This window comes from Gorilla gorilla, chromosome 9, assembly GCF_029281585.2.
Source record: "Gorilla gorilla gorilla isolate KB3781 chromosome 9, NHGRI_mGorGor1-v2.1_pri, whole genome shotgun sequence".
Taxonomy (NCBI): Eukaryota; Metazoa; Chordata; class Mammalia; order Primates; family Hominidae; genus Gorilla; species Gorilla gorilla.
Genome location: NC_073233.2, coordinates 71,747,317 through 71,767,350, shown reverse-complemented (window position 1 = coordinate 71,767,350; position 20,034 = coordinate 71,747,317). Strand labels below are relative to the sequence as shown.

General features: G+C 45.5%; 1 protein-coding gene and 1 long non-coding RNA gene across 15 annotated transcripts in view; one reads left to right on the top strand and one right to left on the bottom strand.

Annotated features, from left to right (window-relative positions):
• The window catches only part of MARK2 (microtubule affinity regulating kinase 2), a 71,836-nt gene that overhangs the window by 45,623 nt on the left and 6,179 nt on the right, over positions 1-20,034 (bottom strand). The gene's annotated exons all lie outside the window — the stretch shown is intronic.
• LOC129525242 (uncharacterized) lies at positions 2,350-19,801 on the top strand. Of its 3 annotated transcripts, none has more exons than XR_008669396.2 (3): positions 2,350-2,406; positions 17,156-17,231; positions 19,581-19,801. It is a non-coding gene; the product is annotated as an uncharacterized lncRNA (long non-coding RNA). The 3 variants fall into 3 exon arrangements; XR_010129127.1 differs by having other exon boundaries at positions 2,362-2,406; positions 17,153-17,231; XR_010129126.1 differs by having other exon boundaries at positions 2,364-2,846.

The window sequence follows — 20,034 nt, the reverse complement described above, 5'->3', positions numbered from 1 at the left end:
TGGGAGGCCAAGGCAGGTAGGTTGCTTGAGGCCAGGAGTTCCAGGCCAGCCTGGGCAACATGATGAAACCCCATCTCTACAAAAAGTGCAAAAAATTAGCCAGGCATAGTGGCACATGCCTGTAGTCCCAGCTACTTGGGAGGCTGAGGTGGGAGGATTGCTTGAGCCTGGGAGGTCAAGGCTGAGATTGCGTCACTGTACTACAGCAGCCTGGGCAACAGAGTCAGACTCTTGTCTCAAAAGAAAAGAAAAAAGGCACATAATTGTGATTTTGGATAAGTAAATCTTATTTATTTATTTAATATTAGAGATGGAGTCTTGCTTTGTTGCCCAGGCTGGTCTCAAACTCCTGGGCTCAAGTGATCCTCTCACCTTGGCCTCCCAAAGTGCTGAGAATACAGCTGTGAGCCACCGACTACATCCAGCCCTAAGTGATACCTTAATCAAGGGCAACAGAGCAGGCATAGTGGCTCACGCCTGTAATCTCAACACTTTGGGAGGCCAAGGTGGGTGACAGTCACTTGAGCCCAGGAGTTTGAGACCAGCCTAGCCAACAAAGCAAGACCCCATTCTCTATAAAAAATAAAAATAAAGCCAGGCACGGTGGCTCACGCCTGTAATCCCAGCACTCTGGGAGGCTGAGGCAGGCAGATCACCTGAGGTCGGGAGTTCAAGACCACCACCAGCCTGACCAATATGGAGAAACCCCGTATCTACTAAAAATACAAAAAAAAATTAGCCGGTGGTGGCGGTGCATGCCTGTAATCCCAGCTACTCGGGAGGATGAGGCAGGAGAATCGCTTGAACCTGGGAGGTGGAGGTTGCGGTGAGCCGAGATCAAGCCATTGCACTCCAGCCTGGGCAACAAGAGTGAAACTCCATCTCAAAAAATAAATAAATAGGCTGGGCGTGGTGGCTCACGCCTGTAATCCCAGCACTTTGGGAGGCCAAGGCAGGCAGATGACGAGGTCAGGAGATCGAGACCATCCTGGCTAACACGGTGAAACCCTGTCTCTACTAAAAATACAAAAAAATTAGCCGGGAGTGGTGGCGGGCGCCTGTAGTCCCAACTACTTGGGAGGCTGAGGCAGGAGAATGTCATGAATCCAGAAGGCGGAGCTTGCCGCGAACCGAGATCGCGCCACTGCACTCCAGCCTGGGCGACAAACCGAGACTCAGTCTCAAAAATAAATAAATAAATAAATAAATAAAAATAAAAAAGTTAGCTGGGTGTAGTGGGACGTGCCTATTAGTCCCCAGCTGCTCAGGGGGCTCAGGCAGGACTGTGTGAGTCCAGGAGGCTGAGGCTGCAGTGAGCCATGTTTGGGCCACTACACTCCAGCTTGGGTGACAGAACAAGAGCCTGTTTCAAAAAAAAAGTGGTGGTGGTGTGGGGCGGGGGGGCACAGTGGTTCACACCTGTAATCCCAGCACTTTGGGAGGCAAAGGCAGGCAGATCACTTGAGGTCAGGAGTTCAAGACCAGCCTGGCCCACATGGTGAAACCCTGTGTCTACTAAAAATACAAAATTAACCAGGTATGGTGGCAGGCACCTGTAGTCCCAGTTAATCAGCAGGCTGAGACACAAGAATCACTTGAACCCAGGAGGCAGAGGCTGCAGTGAGCTGAGATTGCGCCACTGCACTCCAGCCTGGGTGGCAGAGAGAAACCCTGTCTCAAAAAAAAAGTGGGGGGGTGGGGGGTGGGGGGTTGGGGGAGGGCAATAGCTCACCCCTTTACTCTCACCCCATGCTGGCATCTTAAAATAAAAGGCACCCTTGCCAAAGCTAGACAAGCAAGTAAATTAAATCATACACTCAAGTTCAACTAAAATTCTGTAGAGAGACACAAAGCAACCATTCCCACTAAGAAACAACTGCAGATGTCTAGAATATCTAGATGCCTAGTCCCCATAGCTAGCCATGTGCACAGCTATGGGGACCGGCTTCAGCAGAGAGAAGCAAACCAAAGGAGAGACTGAGCAAATGCAAACAGGAAGTAGTGGCATAAATTACACCAGCGATGGGATAAAGAGACACACAGCAGGATGTTCAGAGTTCAGCTCCCAGGACTGAACTGGTAAGTCCTTAAACACACACAAGGCCTGGCACCACCAGCTACGGTGTTCAGGGCTGCTGGTAGTCAAGGCTACAAGCAAGTAGCTCTGTGCCTGTGTGTGTGCAAGTGGCACACAGACGGTTGTAAGAGAGAATCTGAGTTTGCTTCCTAGAGACAAAATATACACAGTTAAGATCCACAGACAAAAGCTTCTTACGTTTAGTGGGGGGTTTTTTTTGGTGGGGAGTGGAGTGCTTACAAAGAAAGAGTTCTAGAATCCCAACATTTCATGGGTGCCACAGAGCAGGATAGTCAAACCTAGAAATCCATCATGCCCTACACTTTAAGGTACTTAATTGCTGGTTATCAATTTTAGGACTCGGGACTTTGGTTTTTCTAAAGGGGTTCTTGAAATTCCGGAAGATGGGAAAAGATAAAGATGTGAATCAGAAGCTGGGGTTAAAGAGGGTTTCTTAAAAAGGTCTCCCATAGCTCTCGCATAGAGCCCTCAATAGTAGGGAGGTGAGCCCAGAAAGCTGCTCCCACTCCATCCACACCATTTCGGCCACATTTACCAACGGCCACCAAGGACAAAAGAAACAACTGGAGGCAGAGGAGGCCATTTGTGACTCTAAATTCCGCCTGCAAGACATCTGCCTCACACTGACTGGGAGCTAATCCTAAGGAAACTATCTTCTACTGCCTGGACACAACTGAAGCCAGGGACAAAGGATTCTTCACAACCAAGAAAAGCTGGTTCTGACAATGACATACTCTGGACCACCTGGGTTTGTAGCCTTAAACAAGTTATTCAACATTTCTGGGCCTCTATTTCCTCACCTGTAAAACAGTGAGATCTACTAACTTACAAAGAGTAAATGAAGCCAGGCATGGTGGCTCATGCCTGTAATCCCAGCACTTTGGGAGGCTGAGATGGGTGGATCACCTGATGTCAGGAGTTTGAGACCAGCCTGGCCAACATGGTAAAACCGCATCTCTACTAGAAATCCAAAATATTAGCCAGGCGTGGTGGCGGATACCTGGAATCCCAGCTACTCGGGAGGCAGAGGCAGGAGAATTGCTTGAACCCAGGAGGCGGAGATTGCAGTGAGCCAAGATCGTGCCATTGCACTCTAGCCTGAGCAACAAGAGCGAAACACCGTCTCAAAAAAAAAAAAAAAAAAAAAGAAATTAGCCGGGCATGGTGGCAGATACTTATAATCCCAGCTACTTGGGAGGCTGAGGCAGGAGAATTGCTTGAACCCGGGAGGCGGAGGTTGCAGTGAGCCAAGGTCGTGCCGTTGCACTCTAGCCTGGGCAACAAGAGCGAGACTCTGTCTCAAAAAAAAAAAAAAAAAAAGAGTAAATGAGTTAATGAATGTAAAACAACTAAACAAGTGCTTGCGACAGAGTAAGGGCTCAATAAATGTTAGCTATTCTGTCTGTAGCTAAAGATACACAGCCTCAGAGGCAAACCATGCAAAAATGAGGAGACCCTGCCTACTCTTCAACCACTCAGTCCATTCCCTTTAAGGCTGAGTTTCCCAATGACTTGGACCAGATTAATGCGCTTACAGGGCCATCCAGGAGGTGCCATTACTAAGCTGTTGCCTTAACTAATACAGTAAACAAATATTTGAAATTAAAATTCTTGTTTGTTTTTTTTTTGAGACGGAGTCTCGCTCTGTCGCCCAGGCAGGAGTGCAGTGGTGCGATCTCAGCTCACTGCAACCTCCACCTCCCAGGGTCAAGCAATTCTCTGCCTCAGCCTCCAGAGTTGCTGGGATTACAGACGCCCACCACCACGCCTGGCTACGTTTTTTGTATTTTTAGTAGAGATGGGGTTTCACCATCTTGGCCAGGCTGGTCTTGAACTCCTGACCTCGTGATCCACCCGCCTTAGCCTCCCTAAGTGCTGGGATTACCGGCGTGAGCCACCGCACCCAACCCGAAATTAAAGTTCCTTATCTTCCACACAGACCAGTAGCCGAAGAGAGAAAATAGCACATTAAGTTCAATTCTGGAACTGAAATGCATGCCACATGTAAATCTGAAAAGAAATACGCTTTGTGGAAAAAGCAGATTATGGGACTTGCTGAGTGATCGGAAATGGAGCTATGATACTCTATGCAGAAACGAATTGATATGTTGAGCACTTGATTAAACAGTTTTAAAAAAATGATTCCAATGAGATGTGATTCTGAGCAAATGACATTGAGTTTCTGTTGTTTTTTTTTTTTTTCATTGAGATGGAGTCTCACTCGGTCACCGAGGCTGGAGTGCAGTGGCGTGATCTCCGCTCACTGCAACCACCGCCTCCTGGGTTCAAGTGATTCTCCTGCCTCAGCCTCCTGAAGAGCTGGAACTACAGGCACGCGCCACCATACCCAGCTAATTTTTTGTATTTTAAGTAGAGACGGGGTTTCACCATATTGGCCAGGCTGGTCTCGAACTCCTGACCTTGTGATCCACCCGCGCTGGCCTCCCAAAGTGCTGGGATTACAGATGTGGGCCACTGTGCCTGGCTTTTTATTTCTATTTATTTTTTTTTTTTTGAGAGGGAGTCTCTCTCTGTCACCCAGGCTACAGTGCAGTGGCATGATCTCGGCTCACTGTAGCCTCCCCCTCCTGGGTTCAAGCGATTCTCCTGCCTTAGCCTCCCAAGTAGCTGGGACTACAGGCGCACGCCACCACGCCCGGCTAATTTTTGTATTTTTAGTAGAGACGGGGTTTCACCATGTTGGCCAGGATGGTCTCGATCTCCTGACCTCATGATCCACCCGCCTCAGCCTCCCAAAGTGCTGGGATTACAGGAGTGAGCCACTGCACCCAGCCGACATGAGTTTTAAAAGATTTGCTTAAAGTTGGTCAAAAGTGACTATTAGAGGAGGCCCAAGGTCTATTATTTGTAGGACTTAGGGAAGCTGTTAAAAGTTAGAGGTGCTATGGAAATTGGAGAATGAGTATATGCAAAAGAACAAGGTTGAGAATTACAGGGTAGTTTACAGATTATATACTACTACAATTTTCCCTGTCACTTAAGGACTTGTCAAGGAAATACAAAGTTCACACACTGCTACAAACACTCCAAATAAACCTACCTCTTACAGGAAAAATAAAGTATACCTACATAAGAGTGGGGTTTACAGGTATGTTTCATTAAGAAACAAGGGTTAGAGGCCGGATGTGGTGGCTCATGACTGTAACCCCAGTACTTTAGGAGGCCGCGGCAGGTGGATCACCAGGTCAAGAGTTCAAGACCAGCCTGGCCATCATGGCAAAATCCTGTCTCTACTAAAAATACAAAAATAAGCCGGGCATGGTGGCACGCACCTGTAGTTCCAGCTACTCGGGAGGCCGAGGCAGGAGATTTGCTTGAACCTGGGAGGTGGAGGCTGCAGTGAGCTGAGATCCGGCCACTGCACTCCAGCCTGGGCGACAGAGTGGGACTCTGTCTCGAAAAAAAAAAAAGAAAGATAGAAATAGGGGTTAGCCCAGGCATGGTGGCTTGCACCTGTAATCCTAGTACTTTGGGAGGCCAAGGCGGGTGGATCACAAGGTCAGGAATTCAAGACCAGCCTGGCCAACATGGTGAAACCCTTTCTCTACTAAAAATACAAAAATTAACCGGGTATAGTGGCGGGCACCTGCAATCCCAGCTACTCAGGAGGCTGAGGCAGGAGAATTGCTTGAACCTGTGAGGCAGAGGTTGCAGTGGGCCGAGATCGTGCCACTGCACTCCAGCCTGCGTGACAGAGCAGGACTCCTTCTCGGGTAAAAAAAAAAAAAAAGAAAAGAAAAAAAGAGAAATAAACAGGTTAAAAAGAGTCAAGTACAAAAGGAAAAGAAACAAAAAGAAACAAAGTATGTCAGGTCTCAAGCCACCCAGGGAATAGACTATTGAGTGTCTGGCCTTAGTGACTGCAGCCTAGCAGCTCTCAGCTATTGTAGGCACCAAGGTTCTTCAAGGATAGAAGCTGTGTAAGCGTTGCAGTTTTCAAATTTGGAACTGACCAATAGCCAACATATAAGTTAAAAAAAAAAAAAAACACACAAACCTACCTCATAATAAAACACAAACCTCATAATAAAATCCAAGTAAGCCAAATGATCTTTTTAATGGAATAAAAAAACATAAAGTAATGCTATGTATTCAAAGGAGGAAATGAGCCAACTTTGGCCAAGGTCCATCAGGTCACTGAGAACCAGCTTCCTCAGCTAGAACAACTGAAAACCAAGACAGCAAGTGCCTTCCTGAGGCCCAGCCAGGGCCCCAGAAATTGCAAAACAGAGGCTCATTATGAGGTCATAGCAAGTAATCAACCAATCGAGGACAGGGATTATCAGTCCTATCTCTGTTTACAAAAGAGTTCTCACACTGTCTGGAATCCCTTTACTCTTATTGATGACGTCAAATGGCTTTCTTCATGTGGGTGATAGCTACTGATATTTATTGTATTAAAATTAAAACTGGCCAGGCACAGTGGCTCAGGCCTGTAATCCCAGCACTTTAGGAGGCAGAGGCAGGTGGATCACGAGGTCAGGAGTTCGAGACCAGCCTGAACAACATGGTGAAAACCCTATCGCTACTAAAAGTACAAAAATTAGCCAGGTGTGGTGGCGCATGCCTATAATCCCAGCTACTCAAGAGGCTGAGGCAGGAGAATCGCTTGAACCTAGGAGGTTGCAGGGAGTGGAGATTGCGCCATTGCACTCCAGCCTGGGTGATAGAGCGAGACACTGTCTCAAAAAAAAAAAATTACAACTGAGAAAATGTTACACTATTAACTCATGTAAAATTATATTACAGGGCCAGGCACAGTGGCTCATGCCCATAATCCTAGCACTTTGGGAGGCCAAGGCAGGCAGATCAATTGAAGCCAGGAGCCTAGCCAACATGGCAAAACCCTGTCTCTACTAAAAATACAAAAATGAGCCAAGTGTGGTGGTGTGCACCTGTAATCCCAGCTACTTGGGAGGCTGAGGCACAAGAATCGCTTGATCCCAGGAGGCAGAGGTTGTAGTGAGCTGAGATGGTGCCACTGCACTCCACCCTGGGTGACAAAGCAAAACTCCATCTCAAAAAACAAAACAAAACAATAATAACGATGATAATACAGCCAGGCACAATGGCTCATGCCTATAATCCCAGCACTCTGGGAGGCTGAGATGAGAGGATTGCTTGAGCCTGGGAGGTTGAGACTGCAATGAGCCGAGATCATGCCATTCCACTCTAACCCGGGTGACAGAATGAGAACTTGTCTCAAAAAATAAAAAAATAAAAACAAATGTATCAACCAAAGTCATGGAGAACCAAACCAAGTTTTGTCTACAACCATGATTCTTACAGTTTTTGGTTTCACGATTCTTTGCATTTTGAAAAATAACTGAACACCCAGAAGCTTTTGTTTATATGAATTTTATCTATCAGTATTTACTATACTAGAAATTCAAGTGAGGAAAAATTTAAATATGTATCAATTTATTTAACAGAACATGAGTAAACTCATTACATGTAAACATAAATGACTTATTTTTAATAAAAAACTTATTTTCCAAACCACAACTAAATATATACCAAAGGAAGTCTACCTGATGAACTAATCTTATAATGTAATCAAAACAAAACAGCTGACCAAAAAACAGGCTGGGGCGGTGGCTCATGCCTGTAATCCCAGCACTTTGGGAGGCCAAGGCAGGCAGATCACCTGAGGTAAGGAGTTCGAGACCAGCCTGACCAACATGGAGAAACCCCGTCTCCACTAAAATGCAAAAATCACTTCGTGGCAAGTGCCTATAATCCCAGCTACTGGGAAGGCAGAGGCAGGAGAACTGCTTGAACCTGGGAGGTGGAAGTTGCAGTGAGCCGATATCGTGCCACCACACTCCACCCTGGGTGATAAAGTGAGGCTGTCTCAAAAAACAACAAATACTAACAAATTAAAGAAACAAAACGAACAAAAAAGAAATGAGTATAAAAACTGAAAAATTTAGGCTGGGCGTGGTGGCTCACGCCTGCAATCCCAGCACTTTGGGAGGCCGAGGCGGGCAGATCATGAGGTCAGGAGATCGAGACCATCCTGGCTAACACGGTGAAACCCTGTCTCTAATAAAAATATAAAAAATTAGCCGGGCATGGTGGGGGGCGCCTGTAGTCCCAGCTACTCGGGAGGCTGAGGCAGGAGAATGGCGTGAACCCGGGAGACAGAGCTTGCAGTAAGCCGAGATGGCGCCACTGCACTCCAGCCTGGGCGAGAGAGCGAGAGAGCGAGAGAGACTCCGTCTCAAAAAAAAAAAAAAAAAAAAAAAAAAAACCTGAAAAATTTAAAAATGGAAAAAAATGAGAAAAATAAAAAACAAGACAGGTTGCAGTGGCTCATACCTGTAATCCTAGCTCTTTGGGAGGCCGAGGTTGGCGGATCACTTAGGCCAGGAGTTCAAGACCAGCCTGGCCAACATGGTGAAACACTGTCTCTACTAAATATAACACAAAAATTAGCCGGGTGTGGTAGCGCACACCTGTAATCTCAGCTACTTGGGAGGCGGAGGTGGGAGGATCAACTGAGCGTGGAGAGGTCAAGGCTGCAATGAGCTGAGATCACACCACTGCACTCCAGCCTGGGCGACAGAGTAAGACTCTGTTTCAAAATAAATAAACCAACAATAAAGAAATTAAAAGGGAAAATGAGAAAAAAGTTAAAGAAATAAAGAAAAAAGGGGAGAAAAAGAATAAACAAGCCATATATTCAAAAAAACAAAAAAACAACAAAACCCACAGGGCCAGTGGTATATGTATCAGAAGGAGGAAATCAGTTATCTTTGGTCAAAGTCCCTCACATCACAGAGAACTAGCTTCTGGAACCAGAAGGACTGCAAACCAAAGTACTGAATGCCTCTTTGAGGCCCAGGCAGGGATTATACTGGGGCTGGGAACCAGCAAAACAAGAGCTCCTTATGAAGTCAAAGCAAGTAACCAACCAACTGATCAAGACAAGGGCCCCATGTTTTGTCTGCTACTGTGGTTTTCTCACCTTTGGTCTCAAGAACTCTTTATATGCTTAAAAAATTATTGAGGACTACACAGCTATCTTATTAGAAATTGAAACTAATTTTAAAAAATATTTATTAATCCATTCAAGATCATAAACCCAAATGTTTATGCTAATAATCTTTTTAAAATAAAAAACCTGTATTTTCCAAAACAAAATGAAATTTCACCACAAGAGTAGCAGTGCTTTACATTCTTGCACATCTCTTTAATGTCTGGCTTAATGAAAGACAGCTGACTTCTCTCTGCTTCCACATTCAATGTGTTTTCATAAGTTGTTTTGGTTGAAACATATGAAGAAAATCTCACTTCACAGAGACATGTAGTTGAAAAATAGAGTTCAACAGCCTTTCAGATACTGAGGATTTTCTTCTTTGATACTACACCAAAATTCAACAAGTGGTAGTTTTTAAAGGCTTAGTTGCAATGTGGAACCTGAAATTTTATCAAGGAACATTTCATATACTTTTACATTAGTCATCCTGCACTGTTTTTTTTGTTTTTTTTTTTAAATAAGGTCTCACTCTGTTGCCCAGGCTGGCGTACAGAGGCACAATCACAACTTATTACAGCCTTGACCTCTTGGGCTCAAGAGATCTTCTCGCCTCAGCCTCCTGAGTAGTTAGGACTGCAGGTGCATATCACCATGCTTAGCTAATTTTTTAAACATTTTAGCAGAGATGATGAGGTCTTGCCATGTTGCACAGGCTGGTCTTGAACTTCTGACCTCAAGCGATCCTCCCTCCTCAGCTTCCCAAAGTGCTGACACTACAGGCGTGAGCCACCATGCCTGGCCTCGTCCTGCACTTTGAATGGCTCTTTTACCCACTAGCAATCTGGAAAATATTTCTTCACTGAATTGTGCAGAATTTCCAAATACTGACGTTTCACATAATGTCAAAAAAATCACACTCATTAATTTTACTACAAATCTCGGAAAAGTTTTAGCAGACACAAGTTTTCCAAAATTCTAATTTTCACTTGAACACTTGAATTTTATCAATGGCAACAATGACAGGCTCACTTTTTCATAAAATGTCCATATGAACAACTCTAGTTTGTCCATCAGTTGTTCTTTCAAGAAAAAATTATGATCCCTGCAGCTGGTTCAGCTCCAACACATGTGCTTTCCTCAAGTTTGGCATACAGCAGCAATGCTTCATGAATACTTTGTATTTCCTCACTTGGAATACCCTTTTTTTTTTTTTTTTTTTTTTGGGATGGTGTCTCGCTGTTGTTGGTCCAGGCTAGAGTGCAATGGTGCGATCTCGGCTCACTGCAATTCTCCTGCCTCAGCCTCCCGAGTAGCTTACATTACAGGCACCCACCACCATGCCCGGCTAATTTTTGTATTTTTAGTAGAGACAGGGTTTCATCATGTTGGCCAGGCTGGTCTCGAACTCCTTACCTCAGATGATCCACTCGCCTTGGCCTCCGAAAGTGTTGGGATTACAGGCGTGAGTCACTATGCCTGGCCTAAAGAGACCTTTATTAAAGGGTTGATAAAATAAAAGACTGGGCATGGTGGCTTATGCCTGTAATCCCAGCACTGTGGGAGGCTGAGGCAGGTGGATCACTTGAGGTCAGGAGTTTGAGACCAGCCTGGCAAACATAGTAAAACCCTGTCTCTACCAAAAAAAAAAAAAAAAAGCAAATAGAAAAACTAGCCAGGCGTGGTGGTGCGGACCTGTAGTACCAGCTACTGGGGAGGCTGAGGTGAGAAAATCACTTGAACCCGGGAGGCAGAGGTTGCAGTGGGCTGAGGTTGCACCACTGCACTCCAGCCTAAGCGACACAGTGAGACCTTGTCACTCACACACACACACACACACACACACACACACAGAATTAATAGTCTTGGCCAGGCATGGTGGCTCATGCCTGTAATCCCAGCACTTTGGGAGGCCAAGGCAGGTGGATCACCTGAGGTCAGGAATTCCAGACCAGCCCGGCCAACGTGGCGAAACCCTGTCTCTACTAAAAATACAAAAATTAGCCGGGCGTGGTGGCGGGTGCCTGTAATCCCAGCAACTTGGGAGGCTGAGGCAGGAGAATCACTTGAACCCAGGAGGCGGAGGTTGCAGTGAGCACAGATCACGCCATTGCACTTCAGCCTAGGAGACAGAGTGAGACTCTGTTTCAAAAAAATAAATAAATAAAAATAAAAAATTAAAAAATAAATAAATAAGTAAATAAATAAAAATGATAGTCTTTAATCCTTCATTCAAGACATTCTCAAGTAAAAATGGCTTTTATTTTTCAACCACAAGTTTGTGGTGGGAAAGAAGACCATGACAATGACCACTAGTAGAGTTTAGTGCCACTTCCTTGATCCATGTTACAGCGTCAGCAGCTTTCTCCACCACTGCTTCTGCACCAAGGGTGCAAATGGAAATAAAGTTGTTCCAGGATAAGTCATGAGATTCAGGAAGTTATTCAACCCTTTGAATATTTATCACCATTTGTATCTGCTGCTGAGCATTCACATAAAATAAATTATTCTTTGATGAGCAGTTGGTGCTGATACAGCAAGTCGAGCCACATCTATAGATTTGCTCATTTGTAAGGTGAAAGTAAAATTCTGTAAATAAGATATTAACTTGGTCTTCATGTGTGCAGCTACATCTTTTTTTTTTTTTTTAGTTTTGCTCTTGTCGCCCAGGCTGGAGTGCAATGGCACGATCTCGGCTCACTGCAACCCCCATCTCCTGGGTTCAAACGATTCTCCTGCCTCAGCCTCCCGAGTAGCTGGGATTACAGGCATGCGCCACCACGCCTGGCTAATTTTTGTATTTTTAGTAGATACGGGGTTTCACCATGTTGGCCAGGCTGGTCTCAAACTCCTGACCTCAGGTGATCCACCTGCCTCGGTCTCCCAAAGTGCTGGGATTACAGGCATGAGCCACTGCGCCTGGCTAAATCTTTAATTTAATGAATCCTGGTAACATTTAAAGCAGCACTGCCTTGAATTTTACTGACTTTTCATCCAGTGGGCATTCAGGAATGTCAGCTGTTCAAGACTTCATTCGTCTCTCAGTTTCTGTGTGGGCTTTTCCAGCCAAAGCAATGTGGCAACTTATCCTGTTAGATAGAGGCTTCAGTGACTTTTTTATTTCTAGTTTAAGAACTGGAAGAAATTTTGGCTTTTAAAGAGCTCATAGTACGTACGCATAAAATATGCAATTCCTTTTTCTTTAAACTGTAAATGATCTTGAAAGAATGCCACAACTTAACTGGTACCATAATACTACATGAAAATGTTCTGTCGCATAAGACGCAGTAAGGTACGTTATGAACATTTATGAAACTGAGAAGGTAGCTTTCATTACACTTTCATTTCTTTTCTTTTTTTTTTTTTTTAGTTCTTATTTACAGTTCTGCCCAGATTCTTTAAAGTCCTCCTTTATACTTGTTGGTATGTCCACTTCAGTACTTTTAACATACAAGTTGCAGCTATGGGTTGAAAAAGCAAGTCTTCTAATCTCCCTTTTTTAAGCCAACAATCCACCCTTACATATAAGAAAAATATTATAAATTTTTTCTATTTTAGAATAAAGTGCTAAAATAAGTTGTCAATAAAATTTTTAAAATTAGGAGTTTTCCCAAAAGTTTTTACAAGCAAGTTTTACAAGTAGTACTTACTTCTTATATTTTCTCAAAGGTTCCAAGAAAAATTTCAAAATAAGGATTTATTAGACAGTAATGAAGTGTACAAAAAGATGACAGCAGTTATAACTGAAGAAAGCTAGTAAGAGCACAGAAGTACTAAGAACAAACTGAGTCCATCAATGAAAACTTCCATATTTTTACCTTAAAGTACCACCTTAAAAATTATAGAAAACACAAGAATACAGAATTACACATTTCATTAGCCAGAAGAATGTGATGTTACCACACATCATTTAGCCTCTGGAAAATGCCACTGTATACTGGTGAGGGAATGAGAGTGAAAAAGCAACACTGTGTTAATGTTACTATGAACAGAATTTTGACTTCGTGCATCACCTGAAAGAGTCTGAGGGTCTCCAGATCACAATTAGAACCGAATTCAATATTACAGTGTCCAAAATTCTCAAGTATCTCTCCAGATCTCTCCCAAGACAGGGTCTATACTTATGGCATTCCCGATGGGTTAGAGGCAACAGCCTAGAATCAGCTTAAACCCTGTCACCAGGGAAACCAGAATGCTGTCCCTAATAAGTTGCCAAGCCTGGCTTTACTGAGAGAGGTGGCTCCAGAAACAAGAAAAAAAAGAAAAAAGTTTTCTAAAGCAGTGAATCCTTAAATGTACAGAAATCAGAGGAATGAGAGAACAAAAGGACCAGGTGGTCTGGGATTCTATACCTGAAGGAGATCTCAGACGGAGATCAAAATTCATATCCTGAGCCATGCCATAAACAGGGCACAGAAACAGGTTAGGGAGAGTGGAACAAGGAAATGAAAAACCTAAGATGGACGGGAATGAGGACATGATAATGAAGAAAGGGAGTTCAAAGAAACCAAACAGAAAAAAAGAAAGTGAAACAAGTCAGCAGAGGGGGCAAAAGGAAGAGGAAAATACAATGAAAGAAATAGCCCCTGATGAGTTCTTTTTAAAAAAAATTTTTAGAGATGAGCTCTCACCATGTTGCCCAGGCTGGCCTCAAGCAATCCTCCAGCCTCAAGTGACCCTCCTGCCTCAGCCTCCACTATGCCTGGCATCTCCATGAGTTCTGAGGGGACACTGTTACCTTCCCCCAGCCACAGCTTCAATGTGAAAAAACTAAGCAACTTACCTGCTGCTCTGAGAAGGCATGCAGGCTCCAGAAATGACAAGAGATGAAGATAAACAAGCAACCAACAGAGACCAAAATCTGAGCTCAAGATTCAAAGTCTGCAAATTCCCAGGAGCAGAAATGCCTGTGTCCCTTTGGGTCTCTGAAACAGAGATAACAAGAACCTGCCCTTGAAGGCCACTCTATGAGGGAAAAAGGAACCTACAATCATGGGCTGCTGAGTTCCCACGTGGTCTTTAAGAAAAACTGGGCACTTTCTCCTGTGGCCAAAGGGTCAATACCGTACTTGAAGAAAGGAACATGGCTGAGTGTGTAATCCCAGCACTTTGGGAGGCCAATGCGGTAGGATCACTTGAGGCCAGATATTTAAGACCAGCCTGGGCAACACAGTGAGAACTCATGAGAACAAAAAGAAAGGAAGAAAGAAAAGAAGAGAAAAGAAAAAAGAAAGGAACATGATGGTATGAATCCCTGCTCTTGGTGCTGCAGAGAAGAACCCTAGGGCTTCCCCTTTGACACACAGATCTCAACTCTCAAAAAACTCAAGCTCTGGTGACTTTGGATTTGGCCTTCTAGCCACGGATGAGGCTGCACATCCACCACCATCATTTGCAACACAGAAATATAGGCAGGCAGTGGGTGGTGTTTTTTTTTCTTTAATCAAGAAAACTATCTAATATTGATGCCTTATAAAAAATGAGCTAAAAGTGTTCTCAGAAGTACATGAATCTCTCCAGTAGCATTTCATTTTTTTTCAGATAGGTGATTGGTAAAAAAGCAAACTAGGGCGGGTGCAGTGGCTTACGCCTGTAATCCCAGCACTTTGGGAGGCCGAGGCGGGCAGATCATGAGGTCAGGAGTTCAAGACCAGCCTGGCCAACATGGTGAAACCCCATCTCTACTAAAAATACAAAAAAAAAAAAAAAAAAATTAGCCAGGTATGGTGGCAGGTGCCTGTAATCCCAGCTACTTGGGAGGCTGAGGCAGGAGAATCGCTTGAACCCAGGAGGTGGAGGTCACAGTGAGCCAAGAGGGTGCTACTGCGCTCCAGCCTGGGTAACAAGAGCAAGACTCCATCTCAAAAAAACAAACAAACAAAAAAAACAGAAATGTTAGAAAAAGCACCTATAGGACCCCAGTGGCTTGAAGATGCCAGAACAAGATTTTTTCAACTGATTACAGAGAAATCCCAAACATCACCCCTTATACTGACCTAGAGTTGTGTGGTGCTCAGAAAAAATTCACTGTGTTGTTCAACTGGAACAATAATGACAATGATCATTCTGCTGTGCCAGGCGCTATTCTAAATGCTTTCTATTCATTAACTCTTTTAATACTCATAACAGCTATACCTATAAGATGGGTACTATTCTTCTCCCATTTTACAGATGAGCAAACAGACACAGAGGGAACCTAAGATCACAGGAGAGGATGATCCAGGATTCCAATACAGGAAATCTAGCTGCAAAACCTGCTCTTATTGTTTGTTTGAGACAAAGTCTTGCTTTGTTGCCCAGGCTGGAGTGCAGTGGCATGATCTCTGTTCACTGCAACCTCCACCTCCCAGATTCAAGTGATTCTTGTGCCTCAGCCTTCCGAGTAGCTGGGACTATAGGTGTACAACACCACACCAGGCTAATTTTTGTATTTCCAGTTGAGATAGGGTTTTACCATGTTGGTCAGGCTGGTCTCGAACTCCCGACCTCAGGTGATCCTCCTGCCTTGGCCTCCCCAAAGTGCTGGGATTACAGGCATGAGCCACCGCGCCCGGCCCACCAAACCTGCTCTTAACCATAGTGGAACCACTTATCGGAAGTCAAAAAGTGTTCAAAAAGTTTGGACTCTCCTCTCAGCTGTGCCATAAGCTCAACATAATCAGTACACTACGTGAGATGGAGCTGGCCTAAGGAGCCCCACTTCCTGTGACTGGAGAACCAGTAATTCAAACTTTCATGGTCAAAAAGACAAAGCAACAATCTCCGAGTGGCTTCAATACTACTTGCAAAGATAGCCAATGACAGTCTTCTGTGGCAGAGAAGTAGGGAATGATGGGGTGAGTGAAAAGTCCAGAAGGTGGAGGGGGCCAGGTGTGACCTGTAGTCCCAGTACTCTGGAAGCTAAGGTGGGAGAATCACTTGAGCCTAGGAGCTATTTGAGGCCGCAGTGAGCTATGATCACACCACTGCATACTAGCCTGGGTGACAGGGTGAGACCCTGTCTCTTAAAAACACCAACAAGGTCAGGCGCAGTGGCTCACGCCTGCAATCTCAGCACTTTGGGAAGCCGAGGCGGGTGGATCACGAGGTCAGGAGATCGAGACCATCCTGGCCAACATGGTGAAATCCCATCTCTACTAAAAACACAAAAATTAGCCAGGTGTTACAGCCGGGCACGGTGGCTCACGCCTGTAATCCCAGCACTTTGGGAGGCCGAGGTGGGTGGATCATGAGGTCAGGAGATTGAGACCATCCTGGCTAACATGGTGAAACCTCATCTCTACTTAAAAAAAAAAAAAAAGTACAAAAAATTAGCTGGGCGTGGTGGTAGGCACCTGAAGTCCCAGCTACTCGGGAGGCTGAGGCAGGAGAATGGTGTGAACCTGGGAGGCAGAGCTTGCAGTGAGCTGAGATCACGCCAACTGCACTCCAGCCTGGGCAACAGAGCGAGACCCTGTCTCAAGAAAAAAAAAAAAAAAAAATTAGCCGGGTGTGCTGGCACATGCCTGTAGTACCAGCTACTTGGGAGGCTAAGGCAGAATTGCTTGAACCTGGGAAGCGGAGGTTGCAGTGAGCTGAGATTGTGCCACTGTACTCCAGCCTGGGCAACAGAGCAAGACTCCGTCTCAAAAAAACAAAAAGACACAACAAAAAGAAGGTGGAGAAAAAAGGCAGCCACACACGGGATATCAGAAACCAAAGCAAAACTCGTACTGAAATGCTAATCAGAAGCAATGAGTAGCTCACTGTAGTATCAACAGGGGCAACCAGCCCCCAAGGACAAGGTCTAGGCTGGAGCTCTGTCAGCAGGTAGTTACACTCACTAATCACTAAACGTTCACATTTTGGCATTTCCTGCTTAGCTGGGAGACTGGGAAATAATCCTACCTGGCTGGCCTTGCTCCCTGAGAAAGACTCCCTACTGCTATTGCAGGAAGTGTTGGCACACATGGTGACCGGAAGCTCCCACCTTTCCTACAGGTTGTTTCCTGTGGCTGAAGTCCCTGTAAGCTGCCAAAGACCAAAAACTATTTTTTCTCTCTTTTCTTTCCCAGCAGGCCTGGAGAGACAGTCCCATTGCGTGGACGAAAAAAGGCCTGGGATGTCACTGAATTTAGCAGCCAGATCATAGCAGTAAGGAGTCCTGATCCCCTCCCAGACCCATAAATGAGGAGCCAAAGGCAGACCCAGTCCCTTCCTCCTGGCCAGGCTGAGGGCCTTTCACCAAGTTGTGAATTGGGAAGGGAGTCCAAAAAAGGAGTTAATGTCTTAGAGCTTTCAGTGAAAGGTGTATAAAGCAAAGCTGCCTTCAGGTTCAGCATAGGGTGGAGAGAAAGTCTCCTCCCTGGAGTGAAGGACCAGCTCAGAGACCCATTCAGTGTTTGGGGAGAAGGGGGTTGTTGACAGATAGTTGTCTTCCAAACTTTCCCCTCAACGAACACAGCCCCAAAGGAGGCAGACCTTTGTATTGCCAACTTCCCAAAGAGCACACAAGAAAATAGGCCAAGGCTGCCCAAAACCAGCTTGACTGGTTCTACAGAGAAGCCCCTGGTCTGCTCCGCCTTCCTCATGTTAAAAAGAAAAAGGCCAAAAAAGTGGCTGGGAGCCAGTCACTGAACACAGCCCTCCTCTCTTTCTGCCAGGCACTAGTTGTCCCTCAGGATCACCTAGCCACCAGTATCAGTGTCCATCTCCCCTCCTCTCCTACCAAATCTTCTGTTCATTTTGTTTTATAAGCCTAAAATTAATGATTTGGTGTAAAAAGGAAATGAATTTACTTTTGCCCTTTTTGCCATTTTCTAACAAGAAATGTAAGGAATAACTGCAAGTAGGGGGAAATAAGTGCCAACCCAAAGACAGACATCTGCGAAAAGAACCACCACAGGGACTGACAAACCTTATTTATCTTGAGATGGGGTCTCACTCTGTTGCCCAGGCTGGAATGCAGTGGCATGATCACAGCTCACTGCAGCCTCAACTTCCCAGGCTCAAGTGATCCTCACATCTCAGCCTTCTGAGTAGGTGGGATACACGCATGTGCTACCACACCCAGGTAACTTTTTAAAAATTTTTTTGGGCTGGGCGCGGTGGCTCCCGCCTGTAATCCCAGCACTTTGGGAGGCCGAGGTGGGTGGATCACGAGGTCAGAAGATCGAGACCATCCTGGCTAACAAGGTGAAACCCCGTCTCTACTGAAAATACAAAAAAATTAGCTGGGTGTGGTGGCGGGCACCTGTAGTCCCAGCTACTCGGGAGGCTGAGGCAGGAGAATGGCGTGAATCCGGGAGGCGGAGCTTGCAGTGAGCCGAGATCACGCCACTGCACTCCAGCCTGGGCGACAGGGCGAGACAACGTCTCAAAAAAAAAAAAAAAAAATTTTTTTTGGCCAGGCGGGGTGACTCATGCCTATAATCCTAGCACTTTGGGAGGCTGAGGCAGATCACGAGGTCATGAGTTCAAGGCCAGCCTGACCAACATGGTGAAACCCCATCTCTACTAAAAATACAAAAATTAGCGGGGTACAGTGGCGTACACCTGTAATCTCAGCTATTCAAGAGGCTGAGACAGGAGAATCACTTGAATCCGGGAGGCGGAGGTTGCAGTGAGCTGAGATCGCACCACTGCACTCCAGCCTAGGTGACAGAGCAAGACTCCTACTCAAAAAAAAAAAAAAAATTTTTTTTTGTAGAAATGAGGTCTCACTATGTTGCTCAGGCTGGTCTTGAACTCCTGGGCTCAAGTGATCCTCCTGCCGTGGCCTCCCGAAGTGCTGGGATTACAGATATGAGCCACCACACCTAGCTTGAGAAACTTGAAACATTCCAGACAAAAACAGATATGAAGATAAAGGGATCTAGCCTATTTATACTTATCAGAGGAGGAGATGTCTAGAGGGCAAGAGGAGGAACTGGGATGCCTCCTCCTCTGAGACACAGCTGGAAATCAAGAGGCCAGATTCTCTCTGGGTGCTGTTTAGAATCAGCTGTACTATCTCAGTCTAAAAGATAAGCAATGATGCCGGGCGCGGTGGCTCACTCCTGTAGTTCCAGTACTTTGAGAGGCCACGGCAGGCGGATCACTTGAGTCCAGGAGTTCAAGACCAGCCTGGCCAATATGGTGAAACCCTATCTCTACTAAAAATACAAAAAGTGGCCAGGCATGGAGGTGCGCACCTGTAATTCTGGTTATTTGGAAGGCTGAGGCATGAGAATCGCTTGAACCCAGTAGGTGGGGGTTGCAGTGAGCTGAGATCCTGCCACTGCACTCCAGCCTGGGTGACCAGAGCAAGACTGTCTCAAAAAAAAAGACGAGCAATGACCTTCAATGGCCTATACCAAAAAGGAAGGGGGCAGGGGGCAGTAACATTCTGCTCAGGAGTTAGCACTTTCAGGGTTAACCTGGGGATAGCCTGGCTCTCCAGCAGTGGGAAGAGGGTGACTTCCTCCCCCACAGGTTTGTAAAGGCTTACTCTTCCCTTTGCAGAGACAGAAGGGAGAAAATGCATAGACAACACTTCAGTGACTCACTCATGTTTGATGAAAGCTGGGAGGAGGCCTGGAGAATCCAAGCTACAAGCACAAAACGTACAAATACTGGAATCTCCCGTCAAGAGAAGGAAATTTAGCCACCTATCTGGTTTGTCATTTTGCTGAACTTCCACTGAAGGAGGAAGGGCCAGGTTTAAACTCCACCCACCCTTTCCACATCCTTCTCAATCTTTGCTTTGATGGGAAAGTGGGGAAACTGGCGGCCCCACCATGGCTAAAAGAGAATCAAATCCTTTCTATATTTCTTCTCAAAGCAGAGGCCTAGTAGCTCCAGTCCACAGCTTAACCAAGCAGAGGGAATAGGGGCTTGTCCTGGTTACTGTAGGAAAGCCTCATCAGGCAGTCTCAGGGAAGGAAGATGACCACCCTCCTCACCCTTTCCATCTGCT